Raw genomic sequence first — 16,759 nt, forward strand, 5'->3', positions numbered from 1 at the left:
CAGATTTGTGTAGCTCTAGGAGACACTTTACACTGAAACCGTACTGTTCTGTGCCTTATAATATGGTCATGACTATCATAGAAAGAAAAATGCATTCAATCCAATTTCAAATATCATCACAGTATTAACAGTCTGTTAATATAGACTTTGAATTATTTTTTGAGAATCAAGGCACAACCTGATCTTGAGTATCTATAAAAGCAACAAATAAGTTAAACACTTAAATTATGTAATAACACAAAATAACCATTTCCACTGAAAAAGGAAAAGTTGGAGGAGAACAGCTGTAGCTTGCAGGGTGAAATAAACTCACCAGAGCAAACAAGGAATGCTGCAGATCACTGTGCAGAATCGGGGTATATCATGGTATGGTCTGAGCTCCAACTGGTCTCAGCAGCCCCTTTCCTACAGTTTTGCAACTTGTAGCATACATGAACTCCCTTTTGTGCTTAAGAGCCTACAGCTGTCTGCAGTAGATATTCCACCTTCTGGCATCTGGCATCTTAAACACCCTGAGGTCTTCTTTGTAACTTGAGTTTATCCTCACAACTTCATATATTGACTACTCACATCCTCTTAGAAGGAAATCTTATTCCATTACACATTGCCCAAACTCACATTTTTTCTAGAACCTTGGTACAGACTCCCAATGACCCCAATCACACTTGCATTTTACGTGCCTGAAAAAATAAAACCGTATAGACAACATTAAGCTTTGCTACCATTTGGAGATAGAGTGTAAGCCCCTAAGACTATGGTTACAATAGGCTCTAAGTCTCTAGGTAACTGAACCTGGAAAAAACATCCCCATAGGTGGTCTTGTTTAAGCAAATACCATGGAGACCTCATATTCTCATGAGCTTCTTTCTAAATGGAATATTTCAAAATGGACTTGCATTTGAAATGAATTTTGCATTTTTGGTATGAATTTGCATTTGCCCTAGAGCTTTGCTATGCTTGGTGGGTCTTGCTCTAAAAGCATCTTCCATATTGTTCCACAGCAAACTTTGTCTTCTCTTTGATACTGCTCTTCTCTTTAATAACTATAGCTGTCTGGTCCCTTTGCTTTATCTACAGCTTTAAGTGAACTCATATTCTTTCCTCACTTTACTTTTCTATGATGATTTTTGCTCTGAAATCTCACTACAAACCTGGTTACAGTGAGCAAGTGTCATATCACAGCCTAAATGTTGTGATGTTTTGAGTTTTCTCCTATCAAATTAATTCATGCTTTAAATTTGAAATGAGCTTCATGTAAATATTCAGGACATGAGCAGAATGTAACCCATTTCTTTCCAAAGTATAACACAACAGCCTTTAGTCTAGTTCCCACTATATAATCTTTGTCTTCATCTGAAAGCTCATGAGCTCAGTCTTTATGTGTTCAACTCTTCTGGAATGTGTCCTTCTGAGCTCCCACTAGAATTAACCACCATACTCTGCTTACAGCATTTTAGGGATTCTCAAGCTTAAACCCTGCCACATTACTCCTGAAGGCTCTGTGGGCCCCACAAGCCACACAGTGAGGTAACACCACCATTATTTTGTAACAACTTTATGTGTTATCTATTTTTTTTCCTACTGTAAAATATATGTGGCAGAAGTAGCATCAGGGAGAAAGGACTTCTATGTTGGCTTGTCCTTTGAGAGGATTTCTGCTTTATGGTGGGGAAGGCATTGATACACAGGTACATGGTGACAAGAACATGCAGCTGCCACTTCTCACATGGGAACAAAAACTGATGCCAGAACTGGAGGTGACTATACCCATCAAATTCTTGCTCATAGTAGCCTATACTTGCTAGTCTCCGTGTTATAAAGTTCCCATTATCTTCTGAGACAATGCCATCATCTGTGGACCAAATGTTCAAAGACACAAGTTTGTAGGGAGCAGTTTCCATGCAAAGCACAGCAGTATCTTATAAAGCAGGATAAAAGATGAAAATGATCCTTTGGCTGGTTTATCCAGCAATTCAAAGCAGTAGTTTTCTATTTCGGAGCACATGTCTTGTTGATGTAGCTTCCCTCAGGGTTGCAGGGTAACTACAGCAGTTTCTAAACATCGCATGCAAATACTGAAGCATTGAATTGAAAAACGGGTACTCTTTCAGCCTCTTAAGAACAAGAAAGCATTTCCAGGGCCCCCAAGGAAATGTCCATTCATACCGTATATTGGAGTCACATGTCACCTCTCCAATACATGACTGGGAATAGAAATGAGGTCATAGTGCTGAAGGTACTGAAGCGCAATGCTGTGTGCTGGATGGTGAATCACACACACACACACACACACACACACACACACACACACACACACACACATGCAGGCACACACATGTGCACACCTACATAAAATCAGGGCTCTGACAAGCATAAAACAAGAAGGATAGATAGAATAGACTCTGGAACCATCTCTGCTGCATCTGTCCAGGTTTCCTACATGAAGAAAAGTTTGCTTCTATATTCTCTGAACTCTTCTCTTTAATTCTATTACATCATTAGCATTTTTCCATGCTTGTATAATCAATATATATAATTTTATTATGCAGAAGTTAAACGTTTTATGAAATAGCCGGGCAGTGGTGGTGCACGCCTTTAATCCCAGCACTCAGGAGGCAGAGGCAGAGGCAGGCTGATCTCTGTGAGTTCAAGGCCAGCCTATTCTCCAAAGAAAGTTCCAGAAAAGGCGCAAAGCTACACAGAGAAACCCTGTCTTGAAAAACAACAAAAAGAAAAGTTTTATGAAATAATATTCCACTCATTGTAATAACGCTCTTTTGATAGATATTTAGACTTTTTCCTGCCATGGTAGCTGGGATACATACAAATGAAGTAATGAATACATGTTGACTAGAGAGATACCTTAGATAGGTAAACAGAGTAAGATATAGATTCCGTTGAGTCAGAGTTAGCCCTATTCCATGTATTTTTAGCATGTGATATCATGTCTTTTAATTCATAAAAAGTCTGTAGTTTCAGTTTTGATTTCCTCTTTGACAGACTATATTTAGAAGATTTTTTAAAATTGTTCTGTTATTGCTTTCCAATATTATTTTATTCACTTTTAGTTTTATTACAAGAAATACAGAGGAAGAACCCACATGGTTTAGAGTTTGAAGTTTTGTTGACATTTTATTTGTGATCTAACAAGAATAATTTTAAAATTACCAATTAATGTAGAAGCAAACATGCACTTTTATTAGTGCATAAATGTGTAATTAAGTATATCATGTAGTCTTTAATTTGTATATACATTGTGTTTATTGAGGATGATAGAATAACCAAAAAATAGGTACCTAACATTTGCCTCCTTCTCCACAAAGAAACAGAATAACAAATAATGGCTTTATTTTGAAATGAATGATACTAAAACTCTACAATGGAGAAATGAGAACCTCATGCACAGAGACACAACCTCTTCTCTATTTATCTGGCTGTGGATTTTACTCAGAGCAGGATGGAGAATAAAGGGGCACTTCCAGGAAGTGCTTTTGCTTGATACCCACAACGTTACCACAGACAGTGAGGCATCCTAGTGTCAGGTTGGAGAAGCTTGGGTCCCATTTGGGGTATTTCTTGGAGTCTGTACTATAGCTTTACTTTGAAGAAAAACAATTGCATTTCCTTTGTCTCCAACCCTGAACTCTAGGATTCTGTGATGAGTGACATATTGGGGGAAGGGGAAGATAAACTTATGCTCATATTACTGCCAAGCAATGTAGTTGTGTGAGCTAAAGCTCTAATTGACCCAAGCTGCATAATTAACCCTAGTCAAATTTGTAATCAGAACAAGCCATTTAGCAAGGTGACATTCTAATCATCCCAAGACACTCCCCCTCCTAAGGTTGGTAGCAGGCCACACGAGTGCCATACTTGTTCCAAGCTGTGTAATCAGCCCCAAATGCCATCCACAATTGTTCAAACACACTATCTTGATTAGCCCGAGGCACTGAGGTGTCCTCCACCTCTGAACAACACAGGTGTGCATTCTAGGAGACTTGCACTTCCCACCATTGCTAGCAGCTAAGTCATCCAAGCCACTACTGGGCCCATGAGACTGTCAACACTGTGCCATATGTCACTGGTACTACCACTCCATTGGCAGAGTAGCTATACTGAGATTGCTCTAAGTTACCCAACTGGAAATAAAGCCTATATATCTCACCAAACCAATATCCCCAGTCATAGGACTAACATTTATTATGGAATACATCTTGCAAATTGTCAGAGACAGTTGAGCCACCAAAACACAAATCTCAGTATGTGTATCAGTTTATCAATGTGTCAAAATACCTGAGGATATCAGGATAAAAGATATATTGATTTGTGATTTCCTAGGTTTGAGTCCATGGTTGCTTGGCTCTGTTACATTTGAAATACAGTGAAGAAATATGTCACAGTAGGGAGTATATGACAGAGGAAATGCCTTACCTGATCATAGATATCAGTCATAAGGAAGAAGTCACGGGCAGTCCCAATATCTTCTTCAAGATCATATCTCAAATAACCTAACTTCCATTTCTGTAGGCATCATTTCCTGAAGATATTCTTCATCTTCCAATCATGGTTCAGGGTGTATGTAGCCAAGCTATCAAAACCCAGCCCTATGGGAAATATTTGATAACTAAGACATGCTATAGCTTCAGCAGAATCTTGAAAAGGAATAATACACAATCCATTCCAAGGTGTACAACTCTAGCAGAAGTCAATCAAGAAAGAGTATTGATGACGTACTTCATAAAGAATATCTTTATGGTACTGAATTAAATTCAGTAGATCATAGGTGATTCAGAAAGTTAAGAAAATTTATGATGTAAATGAGAATTCAGGAAAGAGAGATTTTGGAAAATCTTGGAAATGAAGAACCAAGTCAAATAGAAAATTCAATTGAAAGCCTTAATAAGAGACTAGAATAATATAATATGCTCTTGTGTCTTCTGAAAACCCAGTCAGAAAAAAAGAAGAAAAGGAAAGAGGAGAAGAAGAAAGTTTTTGAGATCTCTGTGAACCTTCCAATAAAGGAGTATGCAAATATTATATTTGAAAGAAAGAAAGGAGGAAGGACATAAAAAAAGTGCTCAGAAAAACTGCAGGTGAATAAATTTCCATAATCTAGGGAAAAGAAGTGGGCAGATAGGACCAGGAGGTCTCTACTTCTGTAAATAGACACAGCAAAAATAAGTCCTCACCATGGCATATTAAACTAAAACTAAAAGTATAAGGAAAGAAGAAAATTGTAAACACTCTGAGAGAAAAGCACCAACCTCCTTAAGGCTACTCTCAGTAGACTAGGAAAAAGCTTCTCAACAGAAATCTTGCAGGGCAGAGGGAATCAGAATAACACACTACAGGTACTGGAATAAAATAATTACAACAGAGAAAAGGATATCCAGCAAAGTTGTGCTCCAGATAAAAAAGGGGGGGGGGAACTCTTCAAGATGAGAAACAGCTGAAGAAACACATCACTTTCAGACCTGCTCTACCCAAGATGTGTAAGGGAATCCTATGTGAAGTGAAAGATAATCACCACTATTTTCATAGCCAGAACCTAGATACCCCTAAACCCAAGAGTGGATAAAGAAAATGTGGTGCATATATACAATGGAATACTACTCAGCAGTAAAAAAAAAAAAAAAAACAATGACATCATAAAATTTGCAGGCAAATGAATGGAAGTAGAAAATATCATCCTGAGTGAGGTAATCCAGACTTAGAAGGACAAGCATAGTATGTACTCACTCATAAGTAGATAGTAGATGTAAAGCAAAGGATAATCAGACTACAATCCATAGCTCCAGAAAAGCTAGCTAACAAGGAGGACCCTAAGAGAGATGAATGGATCACCTTGGCAAGGGGAAATAGATGAGATCTCCATGAGTAAACTGAGGATGACGAGGAGGGAGCAATGGAGGGTAGGGGATAGGGGATGAGAACATAAGGGAACAGGATGGTCCAGCTGGAACAGGGACAGAGTGGGATAGCCATGAAAGAAATACCATGATAGAGGGAGACATCATGGAGATAGGGAGAAACCTGGTGCTAGGGAAGTTCCCAGGAATCCACAAGGATGATCCCAGCTTAGACTACAAGCAAAAGTGGAGAGGGTACCTGAACTGGCTTACCCCAGTAATCAGATTGGTTAATACCCTAACTGTCATCATAGTTTATCCAGTAACTGATGGAAGCAGATGCAAAGATCCACAGCCAAGCACCAGGCCGAGCTCCAGGAGTCCAGTTGAAGAGAGTGAAGAGGGATTCTATGAGCAAGGGCATCAAGATCATAATGGGGAAACCTACAGAGACAACCAAACCAAACTAGTGAGAACTCATGAACTTTAGACCAACAGTTGTGGACCATGGGACTGGATTAGGCCCTCTGCATAAGCAAGACAGTTGTGTAGCTTGATCTGTTTAAGGGGTCCCTTGGCAGTAGGATCAGGATCCATCCTGGTTCATGAGCTGGCTTTTTTGAGCCCACTACCTATGAGGGACACCTTGCACAGCCTTGATACATGGGGGAGGGGCTTGGACCTGCCTTTACTGAATGTACCAGGCTCTGTTGACTCCCCATGGGAGGCCTTACCTTGTTGGAAGAGGAAAAAGGGGGTGGGTTGTGGGGGAAGGCTGGAGGGGTGGGAGGAGGGAAGAAGCAGGGGATCTGTGATTGGTATGTAAAATGTATAAAAAATTCCTTAATAAAAAAAAGAAAAAAAATCAGATTAGAAGTAAGAGTGTAGCTCAATGATAGAGCATGAACATTTGTCTAGCATGTACAAAGCCCAATGTTCAATCTCCAGCATTGCAAAAACTGAAATAAAATGAATCTATAGATTAGAGTAAGTGATGTTATATTTGCTAATCCAATGACTTTGTAGCTTAATGAGCTGATTAACAGACATAATGAGGAAATCAAAACATTTACTAATTTTCTGTTAAAGTCATAGTGAGCACTTTCCCATTTGTGCTCCATAATAAACTAGAACTATAAGGCATGGATGCCTTAAGCAGTGGTGATTCTTTCTTTGGAAGAAAAAAAGAAAAACACCCACGAAAGTTCTGTTGGAGCAACAATATAAAACCACCTAGTGTAAAGAAAACCAAAGTTGATATTATTTTTTTTATCAGTAACTTGAGAAATTTGCTATGAAGTTGGTGGATTAGGTATAGATTGTATTAGTTACTTTTCTGTTGATATGATAAAATACCCAACCAAAAGCAACATCAAGAAGAAAGGGTTTATTTTAGCTTACAGTTCCAGGGGGTCTATCACGGTGGGCAGGTCATGCATGGTGACAGGAGCAGAAAAAGCTAAATTGAGCACACCTTCATCTTCATAGGATCAGAGACAGAGAACGGGACACGGAGAGAGGCTATAGCACCTCAATGCCGACTCTAACTGACGTCTCTCCTCCAGCAAGACTGAACCTCCTACAGGTTCCATAACCTCCCAAAGAGCCCCACCACCAACAGAAAAAAAAAGACAATTGCCACCATGAATCTACACAAAAAAATGTAAGACTCACAGGAGGAGCTTGTTATAAAGGAAGGAAGCTAATGTGGACAGAGATAGTAAGTGTTCTGCTTCACAGATGGGAGCTAAGAAACACAGACCTGAGTGTGACATGGTGAGTTTCAGAGGTTCAGAAAGGAAGAGAGGAAGGGTATGGGAAATGACAGCTGAAAAATAGGTAAATGAGGCAGTTTGTCAGAAGGAATAATTTATGGTGTCTCTCAGCTCATACGGGTGATTAGATGACTGTAGTTAACATGATCATTATACATTTTATGAAGATTTTGTAAAGAGAAGCATGAGGTACCCAAACATAAAAAATTTAGAAATGAATACTAATTATACTGACTTTGTCAGTATTATATGAAGTGTCAAAACATCACAGCAAACCCAACATGTCTAAATTGTAAATGTTATTCAAAATCAAAATAAAGCATAAAGAACTATAAATCTCATTTTTGAACTCTTGACTTGAAAAATTAGAGAAAAAATTTTACATTACATATTTCAATAAATATTTTAATACATAATGGTATGACATTTTACCTCCATTGTCAATGTTACACTATAGTAAATATAGTCATCCACTTTGTCCTATTTAATGAGTCTAGTCTTAGATTTCACATCAGTTGTTATTATGGACAGTTAGTCAAAATCTCAATAATAGACATATAGCCAGTAGAATTTGATAGATTTGCTGGTATTCTATGTTCTGAGGCACATCATCATCATCTGAAATTTCTGTCTTGAAAGGTTTTCTCTTAGAATTGCCATTCTTATATCCAAGCATCATACTGCAGAAACACAGGACTATCAGAATGCTTGCTATAGTTGTATACAATCTGAAGCAAAGCCAGCCTTTCAGCCTTCCCATCTTAGGCTCCCCAAGCATATGGATGATTCTGAGGCATTTAATGTATTATGAACTATATGCACACAGCTTCCCCAAATTTATACACTGAAATCCTAACTTCCAAGGTGATAACATTTGGATGTGGTGGCTCTTTGGAGAATCAAGTAGATGAGAAGGGTAGAGCTGTCACTGTCAGAATTAGTGTCCTTATAAAAATAAAAAGAGGCCACTGGTAGCTCTCTCCTGCCAGGTGAGAATGTGAAGAGCATTCAACAGTTTCTAATCTGTTAGAAGATACTCCTTAAGATGCAACTATGCTGATAGCCTGATCTTAGACTTCTATACAAAATATTACAGTCACTTGTTGATAAACCAGCAACTTACAGCATTTTCCTTTTTTGCTGCCTGGACAGACTAAAACTCAGATTTTCCCAGGATTCTGAGATATCATGGAATGTGGATAAGAAAAATTTGCTGTCCCTTGTGCACAGAAACTGCAAAATGTTTGGGTCTCACATGGGCAATCTTTGATGGTGTTATGCATCAGTAGTAACAGGACAGACACTGATCCTGGAAACCCTGCCTCACTGCCACATCCATGTGCTCTAGAAAATGCATTGACTCTTGTTTGATGAGTATTTATCATTTTAGACACGTATTATGTCTACTAAAAATTGTTGAAAAGTTTTTGCAATTCCTGTCAGATTCTAATGTAGCTAAATTATTTGTATCTGATATACATTATTTTGAAGATTGACTCATGTTCATTTAATATGCCTTTGTCAAACATCATTTAAAATGTGTTCTGTTCACATGTATTTTAGTCAGAATTTGGACAACACTATAATAATAATTTATATCTACAACATTTCTGGAATATTTCTATTCTCTTCTTGCCTGGAAAACATGATCTGTGCTGGACCCAAACAGGAAGGAACTTCTTTCTGGGACTATGTACTGGTTGGGTGGAGCAAGTGCTGTCAGCCTCAGGCAGTCCTTTCCTATGAATGGTCCTGGGTAGACAAGGTGCTTTCAAACAGGGAGTCCTGCCCTACAGATGCTCCTGAGTGCAGCAAATGATCTTGGGCACATGCAATTATGCCATGCAGGTGGTCCTCAGTAGAGCAGGTGCCCTCAGACACATGCAGTCCTGCCCTACAGATAGTCCTGGGTGAAGTAGGTGTTATCAGATAAAGATAGTCCTGCTAGCCGGGCAGTGGTGGCGCACACCTTTAGTCCCAGCACTCGGGAGGCAGAGGCAGGCGGATCTTTGTGAGTTCGAGGCCAGCCTGGTCTACAGAGCGAGATCCAGGAAAGGCGCAAAGCTACACAGAGAAACCCTGTCTCGAAAAAACAAAAAAAACAAAACAAAAACAAAAACAAAAAAAAAACAAAAACAAAAAGATAGTCCTGCCATACCAATGGGCCTGAGTGGGGTAGGTGCTCTCAGACACAGGCAATCTGTGAGAGGCTAATAATAGGCATGACAAAACAAACAAACAAACAAATAAATAAATAAATAAAAATAAAAACTTGGTGAAATCTGGAAATTGTTAAATACCATGACAATTATTTGCTACAGCAATTTTATAGAAACTCTCTTAAAACACCTTGGGCAAAATTACCATTGATTAGAATTTTTTTTTCAAATTCCTTTAGTTTATAGGCTGTTAGGCTTATGTTGCAAGCACCTGTACTTTCTTACTGGGCCAGATCACCTGCTACGGCAGCGAGGAATTAAACCAGGCTGGTTGAAGGGGCCACAACAAGACTGAGACTGTGACAATTTTATTGAGAGAAATCAGATTTTTTTATACCCTTATCAGAAACAGTATATAGTAACTATTGCCAGGATACAAAGATGTTTGCAGGGTAAACAGAGTAATGTCTAAGACCAAATGTCCTGTAAAGCTTTCATATTTCCTTGACTTAAGGGAAAATACAGAGAAACAGAAAGCGGCCTCAGCACTTCACTGACCAAGGGAGTGCCTTGGTCTCTCAGGAACTGAAAGGCACATTGTGCCCCAGGAGCCATGGACTGTAACCTGAAAAACCTCTGACACATGGCTCTCAAGGCAGCTAGGCCAGGCCGACTTCATGATTCCTTGCATTATGTTTGAGATTTTAATCAACAATAGCAATTTATATATTCTAGAATTGCTATTCATTTCATCATAAAAATAAAATTTCAGACATTACATGCCATCTTCTTATAAATTGCAAATGCTTCTTGTTCTCAATATTATTTAAATTAAGCATGTCCTTATGTTATTTGTTTATTTAAAGAATCAATTATTTTTTACATTTTAGACCAATAGATTTTAATGTAATGCTATAAAATTTAAATACCTTATATATCAGATTCTATGTTGAAATTAACTTTGAAACTTCTTGTAAATTTTGTGTAGTAAAATAACAGTGACAGTCAGCTGGAAAATGTGCTAAGTATTTCATTTTGTAAATACATATACTGGGTGCTCCATATATTTCAATCAAGATAACACCACAACAGACTGAATGCAGAACCACACCAGAGAATTTAATGGATCAATAGTTTCAATTCTATTCTTAGTGTTACTTTCTAATAAATTTTTTCCATTTATGTTTAATTCATCTTACTCATTAAACTATGATTATTTTATTCTACTTTATAATATGATGGTATTTTTATTGTTCTATCCAAAGATAAAACTGGGGACATGACTCTGCCCAGTAAACCCTTTATTGTTGAATATTAATTTTTAAATATTTTTGCTGGGGTTTTATTTCCTATAAATGACCTAATTTATGTTATTGGAGAAATATAATTTGTGAACTTCAGCATTGATGTCTCCAACCGCTTTTCAGATAGAGTTCTGTGATCGTTATCTTGATTGTCAACTAATGGGATGTAGAATCACCATGGAAACAAACTTTCTAGATTAGGTTAATTGAGGTGGGAAGAGCCATTCTAAATGTGGGCTGCACCATTCCCTAAGTTGCTATCCTAGACTGAAAAGAAGGAAAAAAAGTGAGGTGAATACCAGCATTCTGTTGTGTGATATTTTGTTTGTCCTCTAACAAATAAAGCTTGCCTGGAGATCAGAGGGCAGAGCTAGTAGCCATAAAGGCCAGGCAGTGATGGCATCACACCTTTAATCCTACCACTTGGGAAGCTCACACCTTTGATCCCAGCACTTGGGAGGCTCATATCTTTGATCTCAGTGCTTGCGAGGCTCACATCTTTAATTCTAGCACTTGAGGGGCTTACACCTTTAATCACAGCACAATCGGGAGATGGAGACAGTAACATAAGGTAAGTGGGAACAGAATCTTGACCCATTCGGTCAGAGGACCCAGAGAGGTAAAAAGTCACTGGTGGCTGCTCCTTTGCTTCTCTGATCTTTCAGTTATTACCCCAATACTGAATCCTGGTTTTTATTGATAAGACTGATTAGGTTCATTCTTCAGCATTCATCTCTTTCACTTCCTAAGAATGACGTGAACAGATGACTCAACCTCTTGCTGCTATGGCTTCCCTGCCAAGGTGGGCTGTATCAGGTGAAGTGACAGCCAAATAAACTCTCCCTTCCTTTTGTTGCTTTTTGTTATATATTTGGTCACAGTAATGAAAAAGAAAGCAATACAAGGCCCAAAGCTGAATATAGTGGTCATGATCTAGTTGGCTGTGTTTGCAGTTTCTGGATGACTTTCTGGGGGTATGCATGTGTATGATTCATGTGCAACAGCAATAAAACAAGTTATTTGTACAGTGGTCATGTGACTTTAGAAAACAAAACACAGCTTATTAAATGCTTCTGTAATTCATCTCTTACAGAAAGGTCCCAGATCTCCAGTGCAAGTGACGTGCACTCTAAGGCCTTCTTTGAAGCAGTGGCAAACTGAAAGAACTTCCCACATAGCCTAAGCAGCTGCCCTGCTGAAACTTGAGAGCAGCACTACAACTTTTTTCAAGGTATTCTCAAATAATCTTTGCATATTAAGCACCATTATACTCCAGAGATGTGAGGAACAATCCAGTAGGATTTTTTAATCTAATATTAGACAGAGAAGCATCTTTCAGGAGAGGGTTTACCCTGCTGATTAAAAGAACACATTGGTCTTAAACAATAGCTATGATGAGACTAGGAGATGAGGCTGCCTTTTAAATTACTATCTAGAGAGTGCTTGGAAAAAGTGTAACAAGCTCAAAATGCAATTCACATCTCATGACAAAACTTTAATTGTTGCAGGATGAATTTCTGAAGATTGAGAGGATCTGAGGATAGTATGCTAATAACAGTGTGGAGTGAGGTGGGCTGGACTGAGGACATCCTCAGGGAGTCTGGAGAGAGGCAATCAGAGAGCCAACACCTGGATCCAATGAATCAACGTCTGAGACCACACCAGTAGAGCCAGTACAAATAAGCACCAACATAGATAGAGTAGACTAGCAAAAGTACAATGAACTGGGATAGACAGGGTTAACTAAGAAGACGAATCTTACTAGAGTTCACATAGAGAAAGTGTATCATTAATCTCTTTATAAGTGGGTTGCTGTGGGATGGTCTGTATGTCAAGTGTGTTGCTGATTGGTCAATAAATAAATCACGGATTGGCCAGTGGCCAGGCAGGAAGTATAGGCGGGACAAGGAGGAGAATAAAGTTGGGAAATGAAAGGTTGAGTCAGAGAGACACTGCCAGCCGCCAAGATGACAAACAGCATGTGAAGATGCCGGTAAGCCACGTGCCATGTGGCAAAGTATAGATTTATAGAAATGGATTAATTTAAGAAGTAAGAACAGTTAGCAAGAATCCTGCCACGGCCATACAGTTTGTAACCAATATAAGTCTCTGTTTGGTCGGGTCTGAGCGGCTGTGGGACTGGCAGGTGAGAGAGATTTGCCCTGACCGTGGGCCAGGAAGGAAAACTCTAGCTACAGTGAGTTAAGTTAGGAGAGTGCTTCCAGGTAAAATGAGTGCTGTAGGTCAAGGTCAAAGGCAATGTGCTTCTGCAGGCTATATATCCTTAGTGGAACTTTACTTTGTCTAGAGATGTGTTGTTTAAAATCACTTTTGATTAAGTTTGAAGAAGTTTATTTCACAACCTCCTTTTATTTGATTTAATTATTTTCAATGTTAGGAGTTGAACTCAGAGTGCTGCATAGGCTAGACAAGTGCTTTGCCCCTGAGCTACATTACAGCCTCCTTGACTATTTAAGTTGAAATCAATTAAAGTTAAAGTAAGTTTAAAATTTACTGTCCCACTCTCACTAGCTACAGTTTAAGGATTCCCTAGCCACATGTAGCTAATCGTGGCCATTCTCTGAAAACCACATAATGAAGATGCCCAACAACAGACAAATTTCTACTATACAGTGCAGCCACAACTCAGATGTGTAAGACCTCCCATAAGGGGAGGGTTTGCTTTGGGACTCTACTCATATTTGTTTTCAAATACGTATTTTTTTTTGTCTAAACTTTTGTATGTAGTTCATAATGTACATGATAATACCTGTAGATTGTGAAAGGCAGATGGTTTATATTAAACTTTTATTTTTGAGATTAGAATACAAATTCTTTCTTCCATTTCCCCCCTCCAAATCTTCTCATATACCCCTTGCTCATTTAAAATTCTTGGCCTCTTTTTTAATTAATTTTTGTGACATGCATGTATGTATTTGTACATATGTATATATTGCTAAATACAGTCTGGTCAGTGTATATTCTTACGTATGTTTTCAGAACTGATCATTTGGTATTGGATAACAAATTCATATGCTGTTGTATATTTAGTACTTAGCACAATAGAATAATGATTTTTCTTTTTTACTTTCCTTTTAACTAATGTCTTTCACAAAATGTAATGCAAAAATTCTTTGAGTACTGTTATTTATTAGAAATTTCACACTACATCAATGTTCATTAGCTAATTACTATCTATCAGAGTCATCTGGTTGGGTCATTTGAACTATGCACTACAGAGACAAGGACTTTCTAATACAGAGAGGAGAGATTCCTACAAATATTTCAGTGAGCAAGTAACAGAAAAGTGGACTTTTCCATATGAAATATTTCTTGGGGACATGTATGACTCGAAAGACAATGTCAGTGAGTATTAGTCTCTAATTTACCCCCAAAGGTTGATGAAGGCCTGCATATTAAAGCTATAGCTACAAAGGAGTATTTGAATAACTACTTGGCACACACATTTAGAAATTGTATTGTAGGAGGAAGCTAATAAGGACAAAGGCATAAAGAATTTCTCTTTTGTGTGTGTCTGTATTATATTATGCATGCTTGTTGCATCTTGGCATATGCGTGAGCACACACATATGAGGATGCATCTGTGTGCAGAGGTTGACCTTGGGTGTCTTCCTCAATCATGCTCATCATCATTTACTGTGGCAGGGTCATTCACTGAAGCCACAGCTCACAGATTTAGCTAGTCTAGCCAGCCAGCTTGCTTCAAGGATCCTGTCTCTGTCTCTGCAGCCTTGGGATTAGAGGTGGGCAGCCTGGACTTTTTATTTGAATACTGGGCATCCAAATCCTGGCCCTCATGCTTCCATAGCAAGTGCTATGTGGACTGAACCATTTAATCTAGCCCAGTATTAAATACTTTAACAGAGAAGAGCAAGGTAGTACACAGGGAGTGAGAAAGAAGGCCAATGGGATAGGTCTTGCAGTCATGCTCTACTAATCAAGACTGAAAGTTAGAGGTGGAGCTGGAGAGTTAACAGTAGGTCTCAGGGGATAAAAGCCGTTTCATTCGGGTCTATCAGACATTAAAAAGTGATGGACTCTTGCATCCATCCAGAAGGTAATACATTCTCAATAATCCCCATTGACTCAAGTTCATCCCCCGGTGTATGTTTGATTGCCATTATCATGGCTTGTTCTAAAGCACACAGGATGATGATCCTAAGACTAATCACTTGTCTCTAGACAGCAATACAGTCTATTGATTTTCATGTGATGGAAAGTTTATCAGTTGCAGCTTAGAGAGGGGCAAAATGCAATTTGGAGTCAAAAAGAAGTAAAACCTGGATTTTTCTTAGATTTAGAAGTGATGATCTGGCTCTAGAATGACATTCTTCTGTGGTTCCTATATTTATGAAATATTAACTATACCAAATCACATGACTTTGATGGATCTATGCAGGATTACTTTGATCATTTACATAAATGTCCAAGAACATGCCATGACATGTGAGAGAGGCCCTGGAAATAAAGATTTCATTGCCCTTTCTCACTTTAAAATTTCTAATTTATCCTTGGGTTCTGCATTCAATTATGTGACCCCCTTCAGAAATAGTTGTTAAATACAGAATTACAGGAGTTTAGTAATTGGCACAAGCTAAAGTTTAACTGGCTAATTTTTTTTTTTTTTTTTTTTTTTTTGGTTTTTCGAGACAAGGTTTCTCTGTGTAGCTTTGTGCCTTTCCTGGATCTCAGTCTGTAGACCAGGCTGGCCCTGAACTCACAAAGATCCACCTGGCTTTGCCTCCCTAGTGCTGGGATTAAAGGCGTGCGCCACCACCGCCCGGCTGGCTAATGTTTTTATTTAAAAAATGTTATTTACATTTGAACTTGACCCACCCTAACATGTGATAAATAAGAAGCTGGTATCTGTGGTACCTTATACATTCTTTATACCAGAAGTTCTATCCAAAATAGTGTCCCTGAGCCAGGTGGTGGTGGCGCACGCCTTTAATCCCAGCACTCGGGAGGCAGAGCCAGGCGGATCTCTGTGAGTTCGAGGCCAGCCTGGGCTACCAAGTGAGTTCCAGGAAAGGCGCAAAGCTACACAGAGAAACCCTGTCTCGAAAAACAAAAAAAAACAACAACAAAAAAAATAGTGTCCCTGAACCCTGAGTTGTACTCCTCACCACCAGTCATCCAGAGTGCCACTCTTGTGCAACTCTGGGACTTGGACAAGAGTTTGATTTCTCAATGTGCATGAGGATTTTCTTTACATTGTCCACTTCCACTAGTTCAGTGACTCTCCACTTGTGCATCAAAACTTCTTTAGGAGTCGATTGACCCTTTTACAGTGGTTACCTAAGACCATTGGAAAACACAGATATTTACATTATGATTCATAAGAGTAACAAAATTAGAGCTTTGAAGTAGCAATGAAATGCTGTGGATATCGCACTGTATAAATAAAATGCTGATTGGCCATTAGCCAGGTAGTAAGTATAGGCGGGACAGAGAAGAGAATTCCGGGAACAGGAAGTCTAAATAAAAGAGACGCTGCCAGCTGTCGCCATGAGTACCAACATGTAAGATACTAGTAAGCCACCAGCCATGTGGCAAGGTATAGATTTATAGAAATGGGTTAATTTAAGATAGAAGAACTAGATAACAAGAAGCCTGCCACGACCATACAGTTTGTAAGCAATATACGCCTC

At 38.7% G+C, this 16,759-nt stretch overlaps 2 long non-coding RNA genes across 3 annotated transcripts in view; one reads left to right on the plus strand and one right to left on the minus strand.

Moving 5' to 3' along the window:
• The window catches only part of LOC131920155 (uncharacterized), a 61,757-nt gene extending 55,561 nt beyond the window's left edge, over positions 1–6,196 (minus strand). Inside the window, exons 1-2 of one of the 2 annotated variants that reach the window (XR_009381520.1) lie at positions 6,123–6,196; positions 4,432–4,604 (exon numbers count right to left, since the gene is read on the minus strand). This is a non-coding gene — a long non-coding RNA (uncharacterized LOC131920155). Of the gene's footprint in view, positions 1–4,431; positions 4,605–6,033; positions 6,092–6,122 lie in introns of those variants that run through there. The other variant, XR_009381521.1, reaches the window with a different exon arrangement.
• Positions 6,145–16,759, plus strand: part of LOC131920156 (uncharacterized) — a 33,196-nt gene continuing 22,581 nt past the window's right edge. The window contains exons 1-2 of the long non-coding RNA XR_009381522.1: positions 6,145–6,318; positions 12,181–12,318. This is a non-coding gene — a long non-coding RNA (uncharacterized LOC131920156). The remainder of the gene's footprint in view (positions 6,319–12,180; positions 12,319–16,759) is intronic.

The sequence above is a fragment of the Peromyscus eremicus genome, chromosome 9 (genome assembly GCF_949786415.1).
Source record: "Peromyscus eremicus chromosome 9, PerEre_H2_v1, whole genome shotgun sequence".
Taxonomy (NCBI): domain Eukaryota; kingdom Metazoa; phylum Chordata; class Mammalia; order Rodentia; family Cricetidae; genus Peromyscus; species Peromyscus eremicus.